At 35.3% G+C, this 14,342-nt stretch overlaps 1 long non-coding RNA gene across 2 annotated transcripts; it reads right to left on the minus strand.

The window, feature by feature from the left end:
* Positions 1-468: 468 nt before the first annotated feature.
* Positions 469-6,147, minus strand: LOC147374441 (uncharacterized). 2 transcript variants are annotated; one of them, XR_015162770.1, is made up of 3 exons: positions 6,109-6,147; positions 5,876-5,905; positions 469-669 (listed from the first exon to the last, which is right to left on the minus strand). It is a non-coding gene; the product is annotated as an uncharacterized LOC147374441 (long non-coding RNA). The 2 variants fall into 2 exon arrangements; XR_015162769.1 differs by having other exon boundaries at positions 5,876-6,141.
* Positions 6,148-14,342: the final 8,195 nt, after the last annotated feature.

Below are 14,342 nucleotides of genomic sequence, written 5' to 3' on the forward strand. Positions count from 1 at the left end.
TTGCTACTCTCATAAAATACCACTAATTTTGTGGTAGAGCTCTAAAGCTTTTGAAGTATATTAGAATACTTAGCATATGTTTTGTCTCAAAATTTATCAGACAAGTTCATCATCTTTTAAAAAAGGATGAAATTGTTTACCATTTAGATTTTTGATCCTGTCCCTTGAAAAAGAACATCAAATCCAGTTTCTGAGTAGGCTAATAAAGAGTTCAGTCTGATTTCATGATATATTATTTACTTAATAAATAATTTCATGTGAATGCGTTCTATTTTTAAATGTCTTCATTTAATGTTCATTTTTGAAATACAATCACAATCTGAGTACAAGTGGAATCCTCAATTTATTTTCTCTTCCTTATTAGTCTATTATAAATTTTTTAGCTAAAAAATTAACATATCTATAGCACATAAACTTTAGCATAATTTCAACATTAAAAATCAGATCTATAAAAATATGACAGTTATGTTGATAAAAAATAAACATTGTTTTATTGTTAAAGCTGCATTTTTAGAAGACCTTTTCAAATATAGCAAATGACATGATGATATGATGACCTTTATGCTGGTGAAAGTCAAATGTTTTCCACTGGAATCACTTTCTTTTTTTAATTGTTCAGCATCTTGACATCTTCTGTCTGACTGTTGAATAGATACTGCATTTCTGTCACTGAAAAGAAGGGAAAAATACTTTGTTAAATATTTATAAAAGCTTTAGTGACTGTTAAAAGATAGAAATGTAGATTTGGCCAATAAAAGTAATAGATATGTAAATACTTTATAAAGCTAATGTTTTGGAGGAGATAACTTATGTAATTAACCATTGATCCAGGATCTGTATATGTGTGACACCTGGTACATCAATAATTAACAAGATCTCAGGTTCTTTACAACTTATGAACAAAGAGAGGAGGTAGGGGTTTGGATTAGTATATATATAATGCTTATCTCTCCACTACACTAATGAATTTCCCTGACTCTCTTCTAATAAACCTGACATAGCCACTCCATATTCTTTAATGCTTTCTTATCTTTTTGAGAAATTATGTTTTCAACTGCCACTAACATCCGTTGACTCCATCTCCCAAGACTCTGAAGAGATTTCTCATTGAAAGAAGTGAAATCTTTAAAGTGGTGCAAAGTAAACACATGGTCCAGCTGTCCATGGCTGTGCTCCGTCACGTCCAACTCTTTGCAGTCCTGTACATAGAAGCCCGCCAGGCTCCTCTGTTGATGGGATTTTCCAGGCAAGAATATTGGAGTGGGTTGCCATTTCCTCCTCCAGGGGATCTTCCCAACCCAGGGATCAAACCCATGTCTCCTGTGTCTCCTGAATTGCTGGCAGATTTCTTACCTGCTGAGCCATCTGGAAAGCCCTAAACAATAGTAGCTGTACTCATATGCACACCCAAACACTACCGTGAATCATTTAAATAGTCTAATTTCCATTCGCTCATTCACTGAATATCATCTTGGAGAGACTGGGATTGTAGGCTCTGGAACTGATCACTGGGATTTTAATCCTATCTCTGTCATTTACCATTCATATAACATTATGCAAGTTATTTGACCTTCTACTGCTTCATTTCTTTATATGAAGAATGGGACTAGAAAATAAAACACCTATCTCCCTGGCTAGAAGTGAACATTAAATGAGTTTAGGCATATTCTGGTACATAAAGACTAATCAATAATCTAGAATTTTTGTTCAGTTGCTAGGAGAAGTTTTCTTCTCTTGTGTACATATTGTCCTGTGCAGCTACTTACCTTCGAGACTTGAAAGGTTTAACTCTATATACCTTTAATGAAGAAATTAATTAAGCAACAGAATGGCAGAGAGTGAAATCGAGAAATAATAAGACGAAGATTGAGAAAGCAGTGAATTTACACTTAATATGGCAGATGCTATCCTAGAATCGGTGGCATTCACTGAATGAACACTTTATGGAGTTGGAGTGGCTCAATTTCTTTGTAGAATGTACCCTGGCATTTAGTATTGGGAATCATTCTTTTTCCTTCCTCTTGAAATGGTCATAAAATGATACATTTTAATAGCAAATATGGTATACTTAACACACCCCTTCACTTTCGTTAATTTTTTCCCACGTAAAGGTCACAGCTGTTCACAAAGGTATGGATTTATGTAAGAGAGGCCATGGTGAACAAATTCAAAGATGAATGATTTGTTGTCTAACTAAAGTAAGGATTGTATGGGTGAGTTGGCCCCCACTGGGTGAGGGCAATCACTTCACCAGTTATGAAAAATCAATTCAGAAGCTGCTTTGCTCAATACAAAAATGTGCACACACATGCACAATTATAAAGATAAATGAAATAACCATTGGTCTTTAATAAGACAGCATAATTCCAGTTCTAATTACAGTGAAGGAAAATATCATGATGGAAACAAGATTATTGTAATAATTGTTCCAGTTTACACAAGGAGATAGATGGATAATTCTGGAAAGGAAATCTTTGGGGGGAAAAAAGTTGTTTTGGGATTGGATTCTATATAACAGGCACAACTAGAAATAAAATTAATGTGGGAAATTAAAACATTATTTTTTGGTCAGTAAGGAAATAAAAGTTAATTAGAAACCCTGGCAAAAGCAAAAGCTTTTACTTTAAGTCATGGTTCAAATATAAAACACACTAAAACATGCCTTTATTATAGAAATGGATAGAAAGTAGGAAAAATAGTGATTTGACTTTGATGATATATAATGGCCTCCTATACAGCACAGGATCTGTAGAGTAATGGCTCCAAGGCTCGGGAAACCCATGACAGGGGATATGCAAGACAATCCAGTGTCTGCAGAAAGTTTGTTAGAAGATTTTTTTCTTATTTTAAAATATTTTCTTTTCTATATTTTTGATGCACATATAGTACAGTACCACACAGAAATCCATATAAAATATGTAAAAAACATTTATTGGAGTTGTTGCTCTACATTTATTTCCTTATAGGATCACATAATGAAAAGGTTTGGAGAATAATAATGCAACAAAATGACATCATTGTATATTATTTGGCTTTTCAGTAAAGGTATTGATATAATCACAATATAACATGGCTTATAGTTTATTAAGTTTTAGAATTGAGTTATTAGAATGAAATTATGGTTACCACTAGAGACTGGGACTGAGATGAGTGGTGGGTGCCACGGGACCAGGTAAAAGACTGCTTTTTTTCATTATAAGCTCTTACATACTAAATTAGTTCCATCATGGTTGTATATTATGTAGAAATTTCAAAGAAAACTGTTGTTTACTTCCTTAATTGAGTTTAAAGTTGGCTTTTGTGCTGTAATGGTGACTCATGTGGTATATTAGCTATATATAATTAATGTGATATGTGCATCAAGAAATTAGGCAATTATTCTGATTTAGTGACTGAGTAACAAATTTCCCAACTATTCCATTCATTACAATGATTCAAAATATTTGTTAGAAATATACAATTCCAAGTCCCCTCTTGTAAAGATATTTATTTAGGCAATGCGGGGCCTAAATAAGTTTAGGTAGATAATCTTCTGATTAGAAAAACTTTGGAAACATTTCTCCTGAATACACAATGAATTCTTAATGGAAACCTGAAATTGTTATTTTGACAAATTTTCTGTGGGACACATGATGCCTAATCTAGATTTGTCAGTTAAATTTAAAATTAACATGATACTTTTAATTATACATGTCATATTCAAAGTATGTAATGAATAAGATAAGTAGTAGATATGCTTTATTGTTTCATTTTTGGTTTTATTTACATTTTATTCCAAACTCAGCCAATGTAATGCTTCTCTCCACCTACATACCAATTTTTTGATGCTTCTCTTCAAATATAGTTAGCATCCAAGGAAAAAACAACTTATTCTTACTTTTGCTTCTCTCATTATTAGATCCTGTTTCACTTCTTTCACCTTCACCCTTCAGAGTTCTGCTCACTTGTACCTTCTGATGGGATACACTGACTATTCATAAGCTAGTAATCAGTACTTGAACAAGAAAGATATTAAGTCTCGATCCCTTTTAATAGGGCAATGCTTCTTAACCCTGGTTGCAAATTATAATCATCTAAGGGATATATAGGGTTTTAACACACTTCAGTCCTGGTGAAGGAGATCTTCTTTGAGTAGGATATGGACATCAGCATGTTTAACATAAGACTGATAACTCTTATTTACAGATGAAGAAACTCAGGTTCAGATGGACCGAATGCTTTCCCCAAGATTATATTGAAATTAAATGATGCTATGACTAATTTACCTCTTTAGCTCAGATGGTAAAGTGTCTGCCTACAATGCGGGAGACCCGCATTCAATCCCTGGGTCAGGAAGATCTCCTGGAGAAGGAAATGGCAACCCACTCCAGTATTCTTGCCTGGAAAATCCCATGGATGGAGGAACCTTGTAGGCTACAGTCCATGGGGTTGCAAAGAGTCGGACACGACTGAGCAACTACACTACTATCACTACCCTAACCTATATTCTTCCATGTCTTTAATACCTGAAAAAATATCATCTATTATTTATTCCATCTATGATTCTGGTAAAATTTTCCCTCTAACTCATCATTACACACACACACAACACACACATGTGAAAGAGATACCAATGTGCACAAGTCTCCTCTATTCTAGAATAAAAATATTTTGTAACTGTCACTTGAATATCTTTATGTTGTTCTACTATCCCATCTCTTTTTTTCACATATTTAGAAAAATCTCTGGAAGGAATATTTTATGCCTGATTACTCATTTCCCTTGTCATTGTATGGCATGGTATTTACCTTCTGAAAGGTTACCAGCACTAAACCTTCTGTTAAGCAAAGATAATTTGAGTGCCTGGTATTTTATTGGCACTGGAGATAAACACTGAATTAATATTTCTAGCTCCTCCAAGAAGTTTATCGTAAGAAAAAGAGAGAGAGATCAATGATATTATATATGATAATAGATGTTTTAGGAGTAAATGAAACTTCCATTCAAGGAAGTTTATTCAAGAAATGTGATGCCTGAGTTATCTTGCTTTGCAACTAGGAGTTCTTGAAGAAGGGTGAAGAGGATCAAAAAGGGCATAAAGCAGAGAGGTGTATGAACTGAATATATTCAGTCAAGTCCCATGCAAAAGAATAAGGGCATGACAGACTTAGTGAGCTACAAGTGTTGCTATAATCCCAGGATTAGTGATATATAGCTGAGATTCTACATCTTTAGGGATAGTGAAGATCATGATCACTTTTATTAGCTAAGAATTTGAAATTTTGGCAATGTGAAATTGGCCCCAGGTCTTTATCTCTTTATAGATTAAATGTACAGGTTTCTTTGTAGGTTACTATTATGCACCAGGCCTGGCACTTAGTACATGCTTGCACAGTGTTGTTCATAAATAGTTTACGTCATTGTATAGTAGCAAGGGAAGCAGCATGTGAAGATTTGAAAGAAATGTAGGAAAGAAACAGTGAGGCCAGTTAGTAGTCTATTGCCTTGGTAAACAAAAAGTGGTTAAAATTTTTCAAGTAATAATGGAGATTAATGGAGGTTAAAGAAGGCATTTGAACCTACTTTGGATGAGGTTATATAGTTAAGAAAAGTTAAATAATTTTTATCAATTCTTTATTATAATTATAATTAACAAAAATTAAAGTAATGAATATTTGAATAGTAGACCACTTATTATAATGTACTTGGATCTTTAAACAAAAACAAGCATTTATAATTCCCTTAATTTAATCATAGTTTGCATAATTAAAACTTGACAGTGTAATAATTAATCATTCCATAATGCTTCTCCTCAATATTGTGAAACCTTTTATACTTTTAGAACACTTTTGTGCTTTTAGACATAGGAACATTAATATCGTATTCTGCTTCTTACCTGGATCAATTGCATGTCCATCATGAAGTCCTGATGCATGGAAGAAAGTAAATTTACAATTATTATTCAATGCTAAATTTATATTCATATAAATATATATATATATATATATATATATACTACTTTGTCATTCACAAAATCACTATACTAGGGCCATTTATTCAACAAGAAACCTAACAACTGATTAAAATAATTGTCTTATTTACTCCTAATATTATGTATTAAGCAAATACTTATGCTGAACATTTCCTCATAGTGTCATAGCATTTTGCTTGTTGATATTAAAGTTTACTCAGGCGTATCCAAGACACTGGTCACTAGTACACTGTGTCCAGGACAGCTAGAAAGAATGAGTACTGTTGCCTTTCTACTGACTCCTTAACAAAAGCAATAGACTTAGAAAAATCACAATTAGGCCACATCTCCTCTAAACTGTAGGTCATTGAAGACATTGATAGGTGTTGTTTCGATGGAATGTTAGAGAAGAAACCTTTGGAATGAAGAAATAGATATTTGGCAGCAAGAAATTGTACATAGCCAAAATAAATAACTCTTTCAATGGTCTTATTATCAATAACAGAAATGAAGTGGTTACTCAAGGGAAAATGGAGTCGAGGGAAACATTTTGAAAGTAGAATATTATAAGTCATGTCAGGCAATGTGAATGATCTAAGAAGAAGAAATGGAGGGAGGTTTAAAGTAAGAAAGTAAAAGAGGGAGAATTTTTTCTCATGAGAATATTGGAGTCATAGGTACTGAAAACATAAGTGGAAGGATTGGCCTTAGAGAGGAGCAGGGAGATTTGTGGACTGGAAAGAAGTCAGGTCGCGTAGTACCGATGCAGGCAGGTTTGTGGGGTTGGTTCTGGAAGTCTGAGAGAGTTTGCAAATATAATAGTGTCTTTTTTGTTTATGAAATGTGATGAGATTTCACAGTTCATTGCGAAAAGAGATACAGGTATTAGAGATTTGAGAAAGCAGGAAAGCCTTGAAACTGTCATCACTGAAAATGGTAAAGTGAATTTATTAGGGATACATAGACAGTTATGACTGTATTGAACTACCATTTGAAATCATGATCATAAATCTGGAGTCCAGAATGCATAGTTTTATTGTTTTCAATAGGAGCATAGTGCTGTTTAGGTAGTTATAGAGCAGACAATAGTTGGTTTAATCAGAAGTGAAGTTTGTTTTTTTCTTCCCCCTAAGTGAGTTTGAAGGAGGCCAGCAAATGTTAAGTGTTTACAAAAAGAGCAATAATTCTGGACAATGAAGGATTGTCCAGACATGGAGGATTTTAGATAAATAGGGAAATACCTAAATATTTTTGATTAAGCTGTGTAAAGACCAGAGCGGGATAGTTGTCATCTAGATTTCCTAATGTGTTACAACTATTAACGATGACAAAGTCCTGAAGGTAACCATGAGAGTGGTTATCTGGAATAAGAAGGACGAAGAGTAGGGGTAGAGGAGTTAAAAGAACTGATCAGGCATGACACTGGTGGATCATTTTTGTGGAAGTTCAATATGCCATAAAATATACTTGGAACAGTGATGGAAATAAACCCAATAAAGTCACTGATGAATTTGAGGATAACAGTAACAACAATTAATTCCTGTTAAAATATGGTGAGAGTGAAGTCGCTTAATCGTGTCCAACTCTTTGTAACCCCATGGACTGCAGCCTACCAGGTTCCTCCATCCGTGGGATTTTCCAGGCAAGAATACTGGAGTGGGTTGCCATTTCCTTCTCCAGGAGATCTCCCCAACCCAGGGATTGAACCCAGGTCTCCTGCATTGCAGATAGATGCTTTACCATCTGAGCCACCAGGGAAGCCCTTAAAATATGGTGATATACACCTAAAAGGGCAGCAATTTGGGAAAGAAAAGAGACATAGGCCAAAAAAGAAAGAAATGGGGGTAAGCCATTTACTCCATTTCTAGGCTCTGAAATATTATTACAATGTGTTTGCCAAAATAATATCCACAATAGTGTTCTTAAAGGTAAATATACATATATATATATATATATATATATATATATATTCAATTCATTCAAGAAGGTGAAAGGAGTACCATGGTGAAAGAGACTGACACATGCATTTTAATACAGTGTCAAAAATGCTATGATGATGATGTATGTATACATAGGTTTCTATGTAGTTATTCAGTTGCTGTCATGTCTGATTCTTAAGTTTCTATAGATGCATCTAACTTATACTATGTAATGTGATGAAGAGGGTTGCAGTGAGGGTATCTGAGTATAGTTCCAAAGTATCAGAAAGGCAAAAAAGGGAAAGCTGGTTCAGTTGGAGAGAAAGCTTGCGAAAAGACTTTTAGTTTGTAACATCATACTTAATGTCAAGTGCAACCTCCTCTCCACTGTTCTTCATCTATAAAATGATGCATATTCTTCATGTGAATCCCAGTGGTAATTCTTCTACAGCTTTTCCTCTGACTGGTCTAGCTCACAAAGACCTCACTATTCTCTGAATAACTATGAAGCTTATTATTGCGTGTTGTACGTGTGCTCAGTAGCTCAGTCGTGTCTGACTCTTTGCATACCCATGGAGCCCACCAGGGTTCTCTGTCCATGAAATTTTCCAGATGAGAATACTGGATGGGTTGCCATTTCCCACTCTAGAGGACCTTCCCAACCCAATGATTGAACCTGAGTCTCTTGTTTCTCCTGCACTGGCAGGCTGATTCTTTACCACTGCATCAATTGTATGCATGTTGGCAGCAATTAATAAACTGCCATACATTATCCCCTAAAATATTTTACTCATATTTTTTTCCCATATGAAACAGGTTCTTGGTGAATGAAGACCATGTTTTATACTTCTTTAAATTCTTCCAAGTAATCTGCAGTTAAGCCTTCCATAAATGACCGTTGAATAAATCTCATTTATTACACTAATTTAAGTGGAAATTGCTTTGGTATTAACTGGAAAGTATCTTAATTTATCCAAGTCATTGAGCCAAATATAATTTTACATAAAAATTAGTTCTGCAATTCAGTAAAACCTTATTCTTTAGTTTTAATGTTTTACCTCCAATTTGAAGTAAATATATGCTAAATGAATATTGCAATGGAAGAACCACTATAAAACAGTTTGTCCTGTGGCATATATTTGTTTGAATATCTGAGTAGTATAAGATATCATTAGCTATACCTGCCCAAATTATCTGTGTAACCTAACTTTTTTTGAAGGGAAGAAACAAAGAAAGAGAAATAGAAATTTGAAAGCCACCTCACCAATATACACAGTCAATTTATTCTACCATAGATATATCAGCATTAGAATATTATTTTCCTTATCACTATATCAAGAATGTCAGTAACTTGAAATTGAGTGTTAGCTTGTTTCTCCTTCAATGTCTATTTCCATAAACTCTTTCATTACTCTTTATGAGTTACCATTCACTGTAATTTATTTTCAAGTACTTTTTATTTTCTGGATGGTATTAAAAATGAAAATGTAGCTATTATAATATCTATGATATGGTGTTTCTCTTTGCCCTTACCTGATGATTTCCAAGCACCAGATCTGCCTTTGTGTTTGGTTTGGGATCATTGTTCAATAACTTTCCATGCCTATAAAAGACATTGACGAAATAATGGGAATATTTGTTTTCATCTTTAATACAAATATATATAATTTTTAGTGCTTATATGCATAAGTAATAAATAATTCATCAATTCAGTTCAGTCTCTCAGTTTGATTCTTTCAACCACGTGGTGCAGCACACCAGGCTTCCCTGTCCATCACCAACTCCCGGAGCTTACTCAAACTCATGTTCATGGAGTCGGTGATTCTATCTGACCATCTCATGCTCTGTTGTCCCCTTCCGCTCCAACCTTCAAACTTTCCCAGCATCAGGGTCTTTTCCACTGAGTCAGTTCTTCACATCAGGTGGCCAAAATATTAGAACTTCAGCTTCAGTCCTTCCAATGAATGTTCAGGATTGATCTTCTTTAGGATGGACTGATTGGATCTCCTTGCAGTCCAAGGGACTCTCAAGAGTCTTCTCCAACACCACAGTTCAAAAGCATCTTTTTTTCAGTGCTCAGATTTCCTTATAGTCCAACTCTCACGTCCATACCTAACCACTGGAAAAACCATAGCTTTGATTATACAGACCTTTGTTGACAAAGTAATGTCTCTACTTTTTAGTATATTGTCTAGGTTTGTCATTGCTTTTCTTCCAAGGAACAAGTATCTTTTAATTCCATAGCTGCAGTCACCATCTGCAATGATTTTGGAGCCCACGAAAATAAAATCTCTCACTGTTACCATTGTTTCCCCATTTGTTTGCCACGAAGTGATGGGACCAAATGCCATGATCTTCGTTTTGTTTTGTTTTTTTAAATGTTGGATTTTAAGCTGGCTCTTTCACACTCCTCTTTCACTTTCATCAAGAGGCTCTTTAGTTCCTCTTCTCTTTCTGCCATAAGGGTGATGTCATCTGTGTATCTGAGGTTACTGATATTTCTTGATTCCAGTTTGTACTTCATCCAGTCCAGCATTTTGCATGATTTACTCTGCATATAAGTTAAATAAGCAAGCTGACAATATACAACCCTGACAATATACAACCAATATATTCCTTTCCCAATTTGGAACCAGTCCACTGTTCCATGTCCAGTTCTAACTGTTGCTTCTTGACGTGCATACAGGTTTTTCAGGAGGCAGGTAAGGTGGTCTGGTATTCTCATCTCTTTCAGAATTTTTCAGTTTGTTGTGATACACACAGTCAAAGGCTTTAGGGTAGTCAATGAAGCCGAAGTAGATGTTTTTCTGGAGTTCTCTTGGTTTTTCTATGATCCAAAAGATGTTGGCAGTTTAATCTCTGGTTCCTCTGCCTTTTTTAAATCCAACTTTAACATCTGGAAGTTCTCGGTTCACGTACTGCTGAAGTCTTCAGCAGTGAGACTGCTGTATGTTTTGTATGTTATTTTGCCAGTGTGTGAGATGAGTGCAATTGTGTGGTAGTTTGAACATTCTCTGGCATTACCTTTATTTGGGATTGGAATGAAAACTGATCTTTTCCAGTCCTGTGGCCACTGCTGTTTTCCAAATTTGCCGGTATATTGAGTGCAGCACTTTAGCAACATCATTAGTTTACATTTATAAATTAGTAGTCAAGAACTATGGAGAAGGCAATGGCACCCCATTCCAGTACTCTTGCCTGGATAATCCCATGGATGGAGGAGCATGGTAGGCTGCAGTCCATGGGGTAGCTAAGAGTCGGACACGACTGAGCAACTTCACTTTCACTTTTCATTTTCATGCATTGGAGAAGGAAATGGCAACCCACTCCAGTGTTCTTGCCTGGAGAATCCCAGGGATGGGGGAGTTGGTGGGCTGCCATCTATGGGGTCCCACAGAGTCGGACACGACTGAAGTGACTTATCAACAGTTAGCAGTAGCAGTCAAGCACTATATAATGTTATATTTAAATAAGACTTTAATTGGCCCTTGATAACATCCCATGTGTAATAAATAATAATCATTTATTTTTATATTTATAATCATTTGTAAATATTATAAACACATTTATATTCATTTATGTAAAGATTAATGGAAATTTAATTATTAATAATAGTTTCAGATCTCTTATTCCAGAGAGAGATGGACGGATCTTGATACTTTTCTAAGACAAAAATTTATATATAACATTTTACATTCTTGAAAAAAGTATATGTATTTTTATTCCTGTGGCATTTATGGCTCCTCAGCATTAAACAAACAAGTTCAATAGAAAATAGTTATAATATTATGCAACTGGCAATTTAGAATGCCTGTAGTACAGCTTAGTGCTCATCTGTAAATCTGATTTTTTTTCCTGCTTGTCCTTATGCCCACAATATTTTTAGGTAGTCAGTAAATACCATTAACTGAATATAGAGCTACTTTAAAAATATTTTGATAAAATATTTATAGTTGAAATTAAACCATTAAAATGCAAATCACCATTTTATGCTGTAGACCTGAAATTTAATGAAGCATAAAGAATGCATATTTTAAGGCCTAAAATTTCTTTTTTAAGGCATCAAGTTGACTTTTACCTTGGTACTTGCCCATATTCCTTGGTAGTGAAATCTGGTTGGGTCTGTTGATGTTTGTGACAGAGGGGAAAGAGTTTTAAACAGGCAGAAATACTATAGATAAGGGAACAAGAAAAAAGAAAAATTAAAAAAAAAAACTGAGTGCCTATTTTGTAATCAAAGTTGTCAGATTATCAAAATCAATTATCTGCTTTGATATTAATCAAACAGCATTGAGCTTCTCAATTAACACTGTGCATGCATGCATGCCCATGCTGACACACACACAGTGTAATGTAAACACAATGACAATAAGTATTCCTTTCGTATATGAAAGTGCAAATAATATCCTTAAACCATTCTAATAAAATTTCCATTAGAAAGTATAAGTTCCTTACATGCTGAAGATATTTCAGATTGCTTTGCCATTTCTGCAAATGAGGGGGAAAAAAAAAACTGTGAATATGGTAGATGGTATTGTAATACTTGGAGAGATGTTTCTAGTTTAAAAGATGCTATGTTGTAGCAATATACTTGGTCATTCTCCTCTTGTTGATAGCACATCTTCACTTCCTTTCATATGATGGAGGATTTCAGATCAGAAATCTATTATATGGAGGGAAATGGATGGAGAACACTTTTAAGTCCACTTATTACACTTTCTTAGTTTACGTTTTTTCAGACAAATGGCTTTTAGTTTGAATAGTTTGATTGATGCCTTAAGGAAAAGAGTATTATTTTTGGAACCAGAAGATCTTTGTTAGCATCTTATCAGTCCAGTTCAGTCGCTCAGTCGTGTCTGACTCTGCAGCCCCATGAACTGCAGCACACCAGGCCTCTCTGTCCATCACCAACTCCTGGAGCCTACCCAAACTCATGTCCATTGAGTCGGTGATGCCATCCAACCATCTCATCCTCTGTCGTCCCCTTCTCCTCTCACCTTCAATCTTTCCCAGCATCAGGATCTTTTCAAATGAGTCAGCTCTTCTCATCAGGTGGCCAAAGTAATAGAGTTTCAGCTTCAACATCAGTCCTTCCAGTGAAGACCCAGGACTGGTCTCCTTTAGGATGAATTGGTTGGATCTCCTTGCAGTCCAAGGGACTCTCAAGAGTCTTCTCCAACACCACAATTCAAAAGCATCAATTCTTCAGTGCTCAGCTTTCTTTATAGTCCAACTCTCACATCCATACATAACCACTGGAAAGACCATAGCTTTAACTAGATGGACCTTTGCTGACAAAGTAATGTCTCTGCTTTTTAATATGCTGTCTAGGTTGGTCATAATTTTCCTTCCGAGGAGTAAGCATCTTTTAATTTCATTGCGGCAATCACCATCTGCAGTGATTTTGGAACCCCCAAAAGTAAAGTCAGCCACTGTTTCCACTGTTTCCCCATCTATTTGCCATGAAGTGATGGGGCTGGATGCCATGATCTTAAGTTTTCTGAATGTTGAGCTTTAAGCCAATTTTTTCATTCTCCTCTTTCACTTTCATCAAGAGGCTCTTTAGTTCTTCTTCACTTTCTGCATAAGGCTGGTGTCATTTGCATATCTGAGGTTATTGTTATTTCTCCTTGCAATCTTGATTTCAGCTCGTGCTTCCTCCAGCCCAGCGTTTCTCATGATGTACTCTGCATATAGGTTGAATAAGCAGTGTGACAATATACAGCCTTGACGTACTCCTTTTCCTGTTTGGAACCAGTCTGTTGTTCCATGTCCAGTTCTAAATGTTGTTTCCTGACCTGTTTCTCAAGAGGCAGGTCAGATGGTCTGGTATTCCCATCTTCTTCAGAATTTTCCACAGTTTATTGTGATCCACACAGTCAAAGGCTTTGGCATAGTCAATAAAGCAGAAATAGATATTTTTCTGGAACTTTCTTGCTTTTTCAATGGTCCAGCGGATTTGGCAATTTGATCTCTGGTTCCTCTGCCTTTTCTAAAACCAGCTTGAACATCTGGAAGTTCACAGTTCACATATTGCTGAAGCCTGGCTTGGAGAATATTGAGCATTACTTTACTAGTGTGTGAGATGAGTGCAGTTGTGTTTGAGCATTCCTTGGCATTCTAAATCTAAAACAGTGATGCTGTTGTATATCTCTCACCTTTTGTGTGATTATCAGCAGGGATAATGTATGAAATGCATAAAAGTAATAGATGCTCACTACATTTCCCCCCCACTCTTCCCTCCACTTCCACCATGACCTTTTTAAGACATCCTTGATAGTCTTTTTGAGCAATGAGCAAATTTAAATAGAAGGAGCAATCCACATCTTACTCTTTGATGACGCACCATGCTATAGCATAGAGACACAAAAAGAAATCCTTTTAGTTAACACTGCAGGATTGCAGTTATCTGGGCTCCAATAACATAAATCTTTATTAAGACAGAAGTAGTAATCTGAGAAATATAATAAATA

Source organism: Bos grunniens, chromosome 4 (genome assembly GCF_055505025.1).
Source record: "Bos grunniens cultivar Pamir isolate PY7600 chromosome 4, Bosgru_T2T1.0, whole genome shotgun sequence".
Taxonomy (NCBI): Eukaryota; Metazoa; Chordata; class Mammalia; order Artiodactyla; family Bovidae; genus Bos; species Bos grunniens.